The sequence below is a fragment of the Bos mutus genome, chromosome 20 (genome assembly GCF_027580195.1).
Source record: "Bos mutus isolate GX-2022 chromosome 20, NWIPB_WYAK_1.1, whole genome shotgun sequence".
Taxonomy (NCBI): Eukaryota; Metazoa; Chordata; class Mammalia; order Artiodactyla; family Bovidae; genus Bos; species Bos mutus.
Genome location: NC_091636.1, coordinates 2,898,032 through 2,909,734, shown reverse-complemented (window position 1 = coordinate 2,909,734; position 11,703 = coordinate 2,898,032). Strand labels below are relative to the sequence as shown.

Here is an 11,703-nt window from a genome sequence, read left to right as displayed (position 1 = left end):
TCTGACCGAATTTCTTTAGACTTCATATGAAGATGTCCTGAGAGTTCTTTTCCCCTTCAAATATTAAATGTGACTCTGCTTAATTTATGTCAGGAACTATAGACCAACTGCCAAGGTTTAAACTTTTTAAAATGGTGGGTTAGTTCTTTAATTGTACATCTGTGATGATAAACTGAAAGGGAAAACTAATAAAATATGATGGAAATATTCAGTCTTTGCACTGGGAGTATTGTCTTTGTAGGTATTTCTATTTTACTCAGTTTAAGAAAGCTTGCTATTCAAGTTAAGTTTTAGAAAATGGCTGACCAGAAGTCACATAGTATTCTTTTAATTTCCTCTCTTTAAAAATTATTTTATAAAATAATTTGGAAATGCCTTCATGTAATAATTAGTCTTAGACGTCACCATCCTTTTAAAACTGGTTTTCCATGTCTGATTCCTTCACACTTTACATTGATATTCCCCTATAACTTCAAGCAGCCTTTAAGACCTTGGTGCTTTCTCATACTTCTGCCAATATCGGAAGCTTCCACATTCCGAAGTTTGATATTCTTCTTGCTATACAGCAGAGAGTATTCTGGGGTGGAAGAAGTTCTGGATGCAGGTGGAAGATGGCGATTCTGCTCTTTCTCCACCCCTGGACTTGCAAGATGACCCTGTGAGAGTCCCTCAGCCCCTCAGAGCCTCCAGTTGCAGCTTGGAAATGAGGCTAACAACCCTTGATTCCTGCACCTTGGGGTCATTACAAGGCTTAGTGAGCTCAGGGCGCACATTCTCATTTTCTTTTTCATGTTGTCAGTGAGTCCTAGGTAGGGGGCAGAGTAAAAGTGGAATATGGAAGTCTGCTCGTATGTCTGGGTGAAAGTCACTATAGAACAGTGTTACTTAATTTTTCTACTTCTTTCAGTTCAATGGATGCAACATTCACAATCCTCTCTAAGCCCATCAACCACAAAAACTTAATTAGATATTATATCTCCTTGGTTTAAAATAGTATTTAATTTTACATAATGTGTTCAGCCAAAATATTAGGATTCCCTAAACAGAAATGTTCCCTCTATTTTTTCCCCTCGGGCTTTTATTTCAATTTTTTGGTAGCTTTTAAAAAAAAACTATTCTCCTTAAAGTATGATTTCGGCAGTTTCCCTCTGTGAAACATCACAAACTCCCCCGCTAGCACTGCTTAATTGAAGATGTAATCCCCACTTAGTGGCTGTGGAGCCTCGCAGATACCAAGTGCGGCAACGGGTAAATATTAACATTCCGGTTAAGTGTGCGCTGCCTCTTATTCCTTTCCCCCACAAATTGTCTTCCTGCTCCTCTGAGTGTCATCTAAAGTGAGATGATATTAACTGAGACTTACATGGTGCTTGGAGTCCTGGAGTTGAAATTAATGGGCAAATATCCTTCTCGCTTTACAGAGTAAATGAACATTCAATCTTTGGGCCATAGGCAGGTGTTACAGAGAGGCTCAGAAAAGAGGGGGCACCGCCAATGAATAATGCCACATTTCAGGCCAAATTCAAGTCCTTTCCTTGCTTGATGGACACAAAATACAAGTAGAGGGAACTTTTAAAGGAATAAACAACCCTCAGAACACAACAGCCTGGGGCTGCGTCATCCGGTGCATATTGGCCCCTTACTGATCCCTCCAAAACTCTTTAGCTCTCTGTTTTACTCCCTGGGAATCCTTGTGTTTGGTCAGTTTGCTTTTCAGGTCCAATTTTGCTTTCCGAGTTCCAGCTTTGGAGTGAACACCCGAGGCTGGCGGAATAAGACACCCCGGGCTCCGTGGGGGGCCTCGCCTCCAACGCAAACAACTCTTAGAGTCAAATTCAGGAGGAAACTTTTGACCAGGCAAGAGCAGCTGGTCTTCCTTCCTTGTGGTAGGCACGGATGGCTCCCTGAAGAAACCTTCGTTTCCCGAATGACAGCAGAGGGCACCAGAGTCTACCACAAGGCCGAGTCAGCCTGTCTCACCATCCTGAAGGTGAGAAATCTAGTTAAGAAAAAAAAAAATTTTTTTTATTTTTTAAGAGATTTTTGTTCCCATTTTGTCTGTGAAACCTGGTGCTATGAGGGAGCCTGGCTGGGGGACAGCCCCCTGCATTCTGATCAGTGTGAAGGGAACCTGGGTTTGCGTGTCCCATTAGCACCTGACACATTTGTGTACATGATACACATGTATCATTTTTTAATCAAAACTAGAAGGAAAAATTATTACATAACAGCAACCTCAATTCTACTGAGGGCCCTATCCCGCGATCCTAAGGGGCTTTGTAAACATCTGCTCAGCATCAGTTTCCCACCAAGAAATAATTCTTACGCTCATTCAAAAGACAAGTAAACTAACGGTCAGACTGCCAAGACGACTTACTCCAGATGACAAAAGCAGTCTCCATCAGCTCAATAATACAGCAAGGGAGCACACTTAGAAAAGGCTTTCAGAATCAGACAAGCATCCATTTGTTATTCCGAACAGCATTTAAGGGTGACATTAGTTATGAAGGCCAAAAACCGTGGTTAAAAGGCCGCTTCTTTCCTGAAGCACCTGGAAGCTTCCAGGCCATTAACCGTGCTCAGTGGCAGCTCCAGTTCATTCCGAAAGCATTTGTTATGGAGGAAGACATGGGAAGTGAGTCAGATCCCTTCCTGGTCCATCAAAATGTGGGAGATGGATCTAGTTCTGTCCCAAGCATGAAAACTCTATCCTTATCAAAAGGGTCATTCCAGGGCTCCTGACAGTCTGTCCTGGGGTTCCTCTTATAGAAGGGTCTGGAAAGAATTAACTTTAGGATAAGGTTCTTTACTGCTTTCTTCATTTGTTTCTCCTTTGCATTCCACTGAGGGGCTTGGAGTATGGACATTTTGCTAACTCAGGTTTCAAAGGGAAAGTGAAGTCTCTCAGTTGTGTCTGACTTTGCAAGCCCATCGACTGTAGCCTACTAGGCTTCTCTGTCCGTGGGATTCTCCAGGCAAGAATACCAGAGTGGGTTGCCATTTCCTTCTCCAGGGGATCTTCCCGACCCAAGGATCGAACCCGGGTCTCCTGCATTGCAGGCAGACGCTTACCTTCTGAGCCACCAGGGAAGCCCAACTCAGGTTTATAAGATGTATAACTGTTTCTTTATAAGGCAACTCCATTTCTTTTATAAGCAACATTTTGCCATAAGGCAGAAAGTCCATCTCAGTCAAGTCAAGGTTTCTGTGGGTGGATCTCAATTTGGGGATGCTGTAGAGCATCAAGGCAAGGAGGACACTGTCCTCAGCCACTGTCCATGCATGCTGGCACCTGCATGATGACCCTCACCTGACTTTAGTCCTGGGTCCATGACGGATGCCACCACAGCATCATTCTCAACCCCAGGCCCCTCGGGATATCTCTCTGAGCTCTGCCAGACGCGCCCCCTCCCGCGGTGTACGGGAGTCACCTTACATGAGTCCTGTGCCCTCTGGGGGCAGCACACTCTGGGAGGTGGTCTCCGGCCCATCTATCTACTACACGGCCGCTGCCGCCACAGGGCTTGTAGTCTCTCTACCCTTTGAACGGGCAGCAGGGCACAAGTTTCCCCCGGGAGTTTTCTCCAGCAATCTGGCTTTTCTGCTGTCCCCTTCTTGTCAATTTCCTCCGGCTCCCTTCTTCTCCAGCCTGAGAACCTTCAGCCAGCTTTGCTCTGTGTGACTGGTCATTGCTTCTCCCAAATTACTACTCAGGCCCATTGTCCCTCAGAGTCTGGGCTCTGAAAGTTGAAAAAGTCTTTTCATCCTTCTACTGTGACATCCCTCCTCTGAGGTGAGGATGCCACCTGGTCTTGTTGACTGAATGAAGGAGACAGTGGGGGGAAGACAGGGTACAAAGAAATACAGGGAGGAAGAAAAACCTCAGTTGAAAATTCAAATTATTCAATATTATCTTAGCTCATGTGCAATAAAATCATTAAAATATAAATAGAGAATAAAGGACAAAGAAAATGTAATAGATGTAGAAAATCAAGTCCAGAGGAAAGAAAGAATTTAGCCTGCAGCTCACATGGATAATATATTGTTGAGCTTAGAATTTGTCTCTGAGCTTCCTGGCAGCAAAAGGGGAAAAAAAGAAGACATAGTCACTTTATATATTCTTATTTTCAAAACAGAAACAATATGCAAATTCATCAAGAAAATAAAGAGGTTTTCTGGGACTTCCCTGGTAGTCCAGGGAATCCACCTTCCAACACAGGGGACATGGGTTCGATCTCTGATGGAGGAATTATTAATAAGATCCAATTGCCAAGGGGCAGCCAAGGCCACACGCCACCAACCACTGACCTGCTTGGTCTGGAGCCTGCACTCCGCAGCAGGAGGAGCCTGAATGCCGCAGTGAAGAGGGTCCACGCTCTGCAAGGAAAACCCAGCATGGCCAAGGATTTTTAAAAATACATAAAATAATTTTTAAAAATTTTTTAAAGAAAAGAGGTTTTCTTTTGCTTCAGATTTTAAAAGAATTGTTACTTGGGACCTTGCAATGGTAGCCCGAGGAAAAAGATGAGGAAGTTGACATCTGGGCAATCCAGAGACCAGCTGCAGACTTTTCTGTAGTCCTGGTTGCTCCAGACCTGAAGTTGGAATCAGAGCAGAAGGGCTGCGTGACTAGGTTGGCACTCTGTCAGCTAGCTTGTTCTTCTTCCCTTCCTACCTCCCTCCCTCCCTCCCTTCTTTTGTTTGTTTCTTTCTCTTTCTTCCTTTCTTTCTCTCTACTGATTCCCTTTTAAAGAAATATTTTAAAGTATTAAATGTTTGGAATTGATTTTAAAATATATATATACAGGGGAAGAAAAAAAAGTCAAACACCAAAAGAGTATGGCGGTGAGAAACCGTCGCCCCCATCCTCGTCTCAGCTCAGCTCAGCCGCTCAGTCGTGACCGACTCTTTGCAACCCCATGGACTGCAGCATGCCCAGCCTCCCTGTCCATCACCAACCATCATCCTTGTCTCCCAACCTCCACCTCCACTCCCTAACTCCAGCTCCCCTCCCTACAGCAGTCTTGAAGTCAGTTCTTCCATTCCCTCTCCCAGAATTGATCTGTGCATAAGTCAAGAGTATTTATATAGAGTGAAGTAAGCCAGAAAGAAAAACACCAATACAGTATACTAACGCATATATATGGAATTTAGAAAGATGGTAACAATAACCCTGTATACGAGACAGCAAAAGAGTCACTGATGTATAGAAGAGTCTTTTGGACTCTGTGGGAGAGGGAGAGGGTGGGATGATTTGGGAGAAAGGCACTGAAACATGTATAATATCATATATGAAACGAGTTGCCAGTCCACGTTCGATGCACGATACTGGATACTTGGGGCTGGTGCACTGGGACGACCCAGAGGGATGGTATGGGGAGGGAGGAGGGAGGAGGGTTCAGGATGGGGAACACATGTATACCTGTGGCGGATTCATGTTGATATATGGCAAAACCAATAAAATATTGTAAAGTTAAAAATAAAATTTTATATATATATATATAAACAAAAACAAAAAAAAGAGTATTTAGCCCATCTCATTTTTTTTTAATTTTATAGAAATGCACCTTGTTTTTCACTTTGCAATCCATATGAAGATTGTTACCTATCAGTCTATTTTTAGTATTCCATGACATAGTTATTCTCTACATTATTGAAGGTCCCCTATTGACTAGGTTATTCATTTAGGTTATTTAAAATTGGTTGTTTTTTTAAGTGGTACTGAAATGAATTACCTTGATGGCAACAGCAGATCATTAAGCCAAGTGCAGGACTCTTTCGAATGTGGGGCCCTGTGCCCCACAAGTTACACACCCACAGACCGGGTCCTACATGTAGACAGAACAGAGCAATGGAATACAGGTGATCACTGAAAAGCAACAAGCCTGAGACATCCATCAGGACAGGGGAGCTTACATGAAAATAAAATATCCAACTGTTCCTGCACGTAGCCTGCCGCTTCAGACATGGATATGCCTGAGTTTACAGAGACCAGAGATATGTTGTTTTGGCATCTTAGGAAATAGAGTTAAACCATATGAACTTGCTCCGGTTATAGATGGCGATTTCATAGGGTTCTGTGCAGCTAAGCCCACCTCGTTCTTTCCAGGTTTCTCCAAACAGCAGACACTGAGACTAGGATTTGGGCAGAAGTGGTTATTTGGCAGTGATCCCAGGAGGCAATGGCTTGAGGGTAGGTGAGGGAGACAGGAAGAGAAAGCAGCCAATAAAAGGTGTGTTTCCAAGCTAGTTCCCCTGTGGGCAGCTGGAGTTCATTGTCAAGGAGATGTGAGAACACACCCCCCACCCAGGACCGGAGTGGAGTACTGACCCGCCGCTCCCTGCCTGTCAGGCATCGAGGGCAATGAGCAATACCTCTCTGCTTGGAGGGCAGGGGCATGGGCTGGGAGGCACAGGTGTGGACCGCAGAGGAGGAGCCTGCGGGAGCGCCGCTGTCGGGCTCCCCACGCCATGTCCAGTCTCCTGGGTACTCACCACCCTGCGCCCACAGCCAGTCACCTGCAAGGGTGGGCCACTGTGGGTACAGACGATCTCACACGGGCGACAGCTCCCACGTCAGCACTGACACAAGCAACAGAAGCTATCACGCGTTGTTAATCAACTCCGCTTCAATACAAAAGAAAACGTTCAGTTACGAAAATGAAGAAGCGCAGTGCCGTAAGGCATCACAGTAAGCATCCTAGACCTCTCTGGCTGCAACTACTGAGCCCTTGTGCCCTAGAGGCCGTGCTCCAAAACCAGAGAAGCGCGCTGGCCGCAACTGGAGAAAGCCCACTACGGCAGCGAAGACCCAACACAGCCAAAGATAAATAAATGAATAAATTGAAAAAGGGAAGAAACTTACAGAATGAGCATCCTTTGGGTTGGCTGCTCCCGAAGCTAAGTTTATGGTAAACACAGCTGGCCCTGCTTTATGAAGGGAACACTCAGAACGTGCCTGTTGCTGGCTGAGGCAGTAGAAACTCGTGCTGGATGTGACTGTACACAGGACCAAGGAAGGCAGGAGCATCTTGGGGACCGGGGGCTCTGGGCGTCTTGGCCAGATTTCTTGCAGGGTATTTTGCAAGTAGGCCAACACACAACTTGGTAGGTGCAGACAGGAAGGTTTCCCCCTTTCTAACTGTTAAGTTAAAACAAGGTGCCTTAGTCTCTCACTCACTCAGAGCCCCTGTTTCTCAGAGTGTTAGTCAACTGACCTCCCCGTGAGTATTCTGCCCGTAACAGTGGACTCTCCACCGTGCCTGCAGGCTTACCCAGGGGTAGTGTATCAGCCCTCCACAAGCCCCCACAACTCCCCACTTCTGGCAGAAAGCAAGAAATTCTTTGGCTTTTTTCCTCAAAGGAAGTATCAGATTCTGGAATTTTTTTTTTAATTGGGAAAAAATCTTTCTAAGAACCTTTGAACATTGAGCCGTGTTTTAAATAAATCAAATGGAGACACATCTTTAAGGAGTCAGCAGTGCTGCTTAAAAAAATTTTTTTTTAAAGTTTGGATCCACGTTAGCCCTCTTTGTTCTTGGGAGCTGAGAACTTGCTACCTTTCAAGAATGGGTGCCCTTTTCCCGAGTTATCCACTGGCTCCCTCCCCAATGGCGACCTGCTCCTGGTGTCCTGTGGCCTCTCTGGAGTCAGCTGGCAGTATCCAAGCCAAGACGGTACGAAGGAGGCCAGAGGGAGGCAGACAGAGGGAACAGCGGGGGCAGGCGGGCACATACATCTGTGGTCTTGGGTGTTCCTGCCAGGACCCACACTCTGCCACCTTTTTTTTTTTCCTTGACAAGAGTCTGCTTGGAAATGAATGCACCGGCACGGGTCTGTGGCTCGCTTCTCCTTGTTTAAAGGCGTCCTCGTTCGGGGGGCTCAGTGATGAACCCCCAGGGCCCCCGCCCACATCAGCTCTTGTGCCCAGGGGTGTGTGTGGGTGCACCTCCGGGTGGGGTCCTCTTGTGAGGACACTTGTGGACGGCCCATTCCACCCCCAGCTAATCGTCAGCCCCGCTATTACTGAGCAGCTAGGATGTGGAGTGTAGATAAACGAGTGAACCAGGTACCACCATGTCCAAACTGCAGGGACGGCGTCTGTCTCAGAAAGGTTGAGCAACTGACCCAAGGTCAAGGGCTGCCAGCAGGCACACAGGGACTTGAGCTTGCCAGGTCTCATTCTCCCCTCTGCCCCCCGTCAGGGGGTGACTGTGGCATCCTGGGTGGCACAGCGGCCTCTTCAGCCCTCCGGTCTCTGTCACCCAGGCCCGCTGCCCCTCCCTTTTCCCTGCCTTGCTTTGGAGGAGTTTCCTAAAGCCCAGGCCCAGCCTCTCCTCACCCTTCTGGGAGCCCCCTTTTATACCTTGAGTCTTTAGTCCCACTGCTTTCTGTCCCACTCAGGCCCCTCTTCCTTCCTGACCACCGGTGGGCCTCCCGAAAATTCAGCCTCACCCCACCACTGGCTTGTGTAAAGCCTCTCAGTTCCTGGCCTCATCACAGGATGACGGCTGAGCTCCTGGACAAGGAATTGCGCCCTTAGGAAGTGGGCCCTCCTCCACGTGGCTGCTCTGCCATCTGCTGAGCCTCTCATGCGCTGTGCTCCCCGCCACCCCGGCGTCCATCCCTCTCCCCACGCTCCTCCCAGCCCTTACCCAGCCCCGTCTTCAAGTCAGCACAGGCCCCCAACAGGGGCCGTTCTGCCCCGCCCCAGCCCCCAGTGCCCAGGCCCTGCCCCTGCCTCCCTGCTGGTAGGTGCCCAACCCACTCTGTGAGCTCCTCCAGGACGGGCGGCCTTTTACTACAGTGCCCACAGCACCAGCCCTGGAGTAGGGCCCATGGTAGGTGGCGAGGACAAGTCTGCTGAACCCAAAGGTGAGTGAACTGACTCTGAGGTTTGTAAGAAGGTCACCCCACCTGGAAGCATTCCAATGACCCCTCTCCCCCGGGCAGGAAAGGCTTCGACAGTCGGTTTTCATCAAGGAAAGAAGCATCTGGGAGATGGTGAAAGACTGAGAGGGCATGAGGGCTGGAAGAAAAGACAAAGGGCACCAAGGATGTCCGGATGCCCAGACTGCCTCCCTATGTTGACCTCTGTGGTTGGCTCACCTGTTTGTCTGGGGTCCACCTCGGGGCTTTGGTGCAGGTAACCCCCAGGCTTCTGTCCTTCCTGATCTCTCGTCACCTCCAGTGAGAGAGGCCTGTGTCTCCTGCCAGCCCCCAGTCACCCCATCCACACACTCTGCACTGCAACCTGTCCAGGGGTGGGGGTGGGTTGGTAAATATAGCCTGTACTTAACGTGTATCTAAATTCACTCATTACTGGAAAAGCTATCAGTGTTGACATGTCAGGACATCCATTTTAATTACGGAAAGGGACCTCCTTATCAATTATTTAGAACCCACAGAAAATAATCCACTGAAAATAAGAAAGAAAAATTATCTCTGTCTTCCACCTTGAAAATTTGACACAGAGCCTATCACAGAACATGCACACTCACACACAAATACAAAATCACATGCATACTCATAAACACACATACACACATACTCACAAACACTCAGGTCCACTCATCACTTTGATTCCATCCTTCCAGTTCTAAGAATGCTCCCTTTTGAAAAGGGATGCAACAGCAGAAATTTAAATGTTGGCTGTGTTTGAGAAAAACTAACATACAACAAATAAAAATCTCATGGGTTGACATTATGAATTTGAAAGAATATTTAGTTGAAGTAACTGATACCCCTCCTGAACTCAAACCAGTCTGCAGAGCTAGTCAAAACAAAGTGAAAGATTGAGATAATTATCCAGATCATTCAGGCTAAAAATACCTTCCAAAGCATCTCAATAATCGAGATCAAAAAGTTTCCCTGAGCATTAGCCCTCCAGAGTCGCTTAGCCAAAAAGGGCCGTGATAGTTTGCACATAAACAGCCATTTTGTCTGCAAATCTATTAGGTTCAGTGTTTCCACACTGGATACTGAAAACTACAGAAAAATGCAGTAAGTTTAATAATTAATCTGTAAGAAAGTAGGGGTGAAACAGTGTGTGTGCTAAGTTGTTTCACTCCTGCGACCCCACAGACTGCAGCCTGCCAGGCTCCTCTGTCCCTGGAATTCTGCAGGCACAAATACTGGAGTGGGTTGCCATGCCCTCCTCCAGATCTTCCCAACCCAGGGATCGAACTCGCATTTCCTGCATGGGCAGGTAGGTTCTTTATCACTAGCACCAGCTGGGAAACTCTGAAACTTAGTGAGCTCCTGTCATTTTCAAGGTATGGTGCTCAGCATCAGAAGAAACAGAAGGCAGTCCAAGCAAGGACCTGCTTAGTCTAAAGCGTAATCTTTTGATGTCCCTCGGAGTATTTTAGTGTTGTTTCCTTTTAATCTTGCTGTCCAATGTGTTTTAAAAAATTTTTTGAGCCATTTAAACTAAATTGGTGATAGGACTGTGGATCACTACCACTCCCTACCACATCTTAAATGATATTATAACTTTTGACTTAATTCAAAACATATCCATTTATTTTCAAAAGATCTTTAATTTTTGCCAATGACCACACGGCACAGTAAAAAGTGAAAGCCTCCATCCACTCCAGGATTCTTCCGCAGTAGTAACCTGAGCAAGTCATTTGGTTGGTGTCTGTTGTTTCCATGTCTTGTCCTACGACAATACAAGGCACACCTGTGTGTGTGTGTGTGTGTGTGTGTGTTTAAATGGGCTATGATAAATATATATTATTTTGCAAGTAAATTATTTTACTCACTAATGCATCAGGGACATCTTTCCATGTCATTATCTATCAGCTTCCCCCTTTCTTTTTTATTTTCCATATCATGAAGGCAATGGCACCCCACTCCAGTACTCTTGCCTGGAAAATTCCATGAACGGAGGAGCCTGGTGGGCTGCAGTCCATGGGGTCGCGAAGAGTCAGACACGACTGAGCTACCTCACTTTCACTTTTCACTTTCATGCATTGGAAGGAAATGGCAACCCACTCCAGTGTTCTTGCCTGGAGAATCCCAGGGACGGGGGAGCCTGGTGGGCTGCCGTCTATGAGGTTGCACAGAGTCGGACACGACTGAAGCGACTTAGCAGCAGCAGCATGCAGCTTGAAGGATCTCAGTTCCCTGACCAGGGATTGAACCTGGGAGTCAGCAGTAAAAGTGCTGAGTCCTGCCACTGGACCCCCAGGGAATCCCCACCTCCATTCTTTGTATTTATTTATTTTTACTGGAGTATACTTGCTTTACAGTGTCGTGCTAGTCTCTGCTGCGCAGCACAGTGAATCAGCTGCGTGTACACTATACCCCTCCCTATTGAGCCTCCTGCCACCAGCCCCATCCCGCCCGCTAGGTCATCACAGAGCACTGAGGTGAGTTCCGTGTGCTGCACAGCGACTTCCCACCTTTCTTTTGATGGTACCTTTCATTCCACTGTATGAATGGTTTTGCTTTCTGTGATCAATCTCTAAATGTTGTTTAGATAATTATTTCCAATTTCTCTTTCTTACACCTACTGCTGTGATGAACACCCAGGTACATGTAGGTTTGGACACTTATACTTGTATTCCTAAAAGGCCTTTTTAAAAAATTGAGGTGAAATTCACATAACATATAATTAATTAGCTGTTTGTTTTAATGTATACAACTCAGTGACATTCAGTGCATTCACGATGTACAACCACCAGATCTCTCTAGTTT

General features: G+C 46.6%; 1 non-coding gene across 1 annotated transcript; it reads right to left on the bottom strand.

Annotated features, from left to right (window-relative positions):
• Positions 1 to 11,126: 11,126 nt before the first annotated feature.
• On the bottom strand, positions 11,127 to 11,197 carry TRNAK-UUU (transfer RNA lysine (anticodon UUU)). Its single transcript has one exon. It is a non-coding gene; the product is annotated as a tRNA-Lys (tRNA).
• Positions 11,198 to 11,703: the final 506 nt, after the last annotated feature.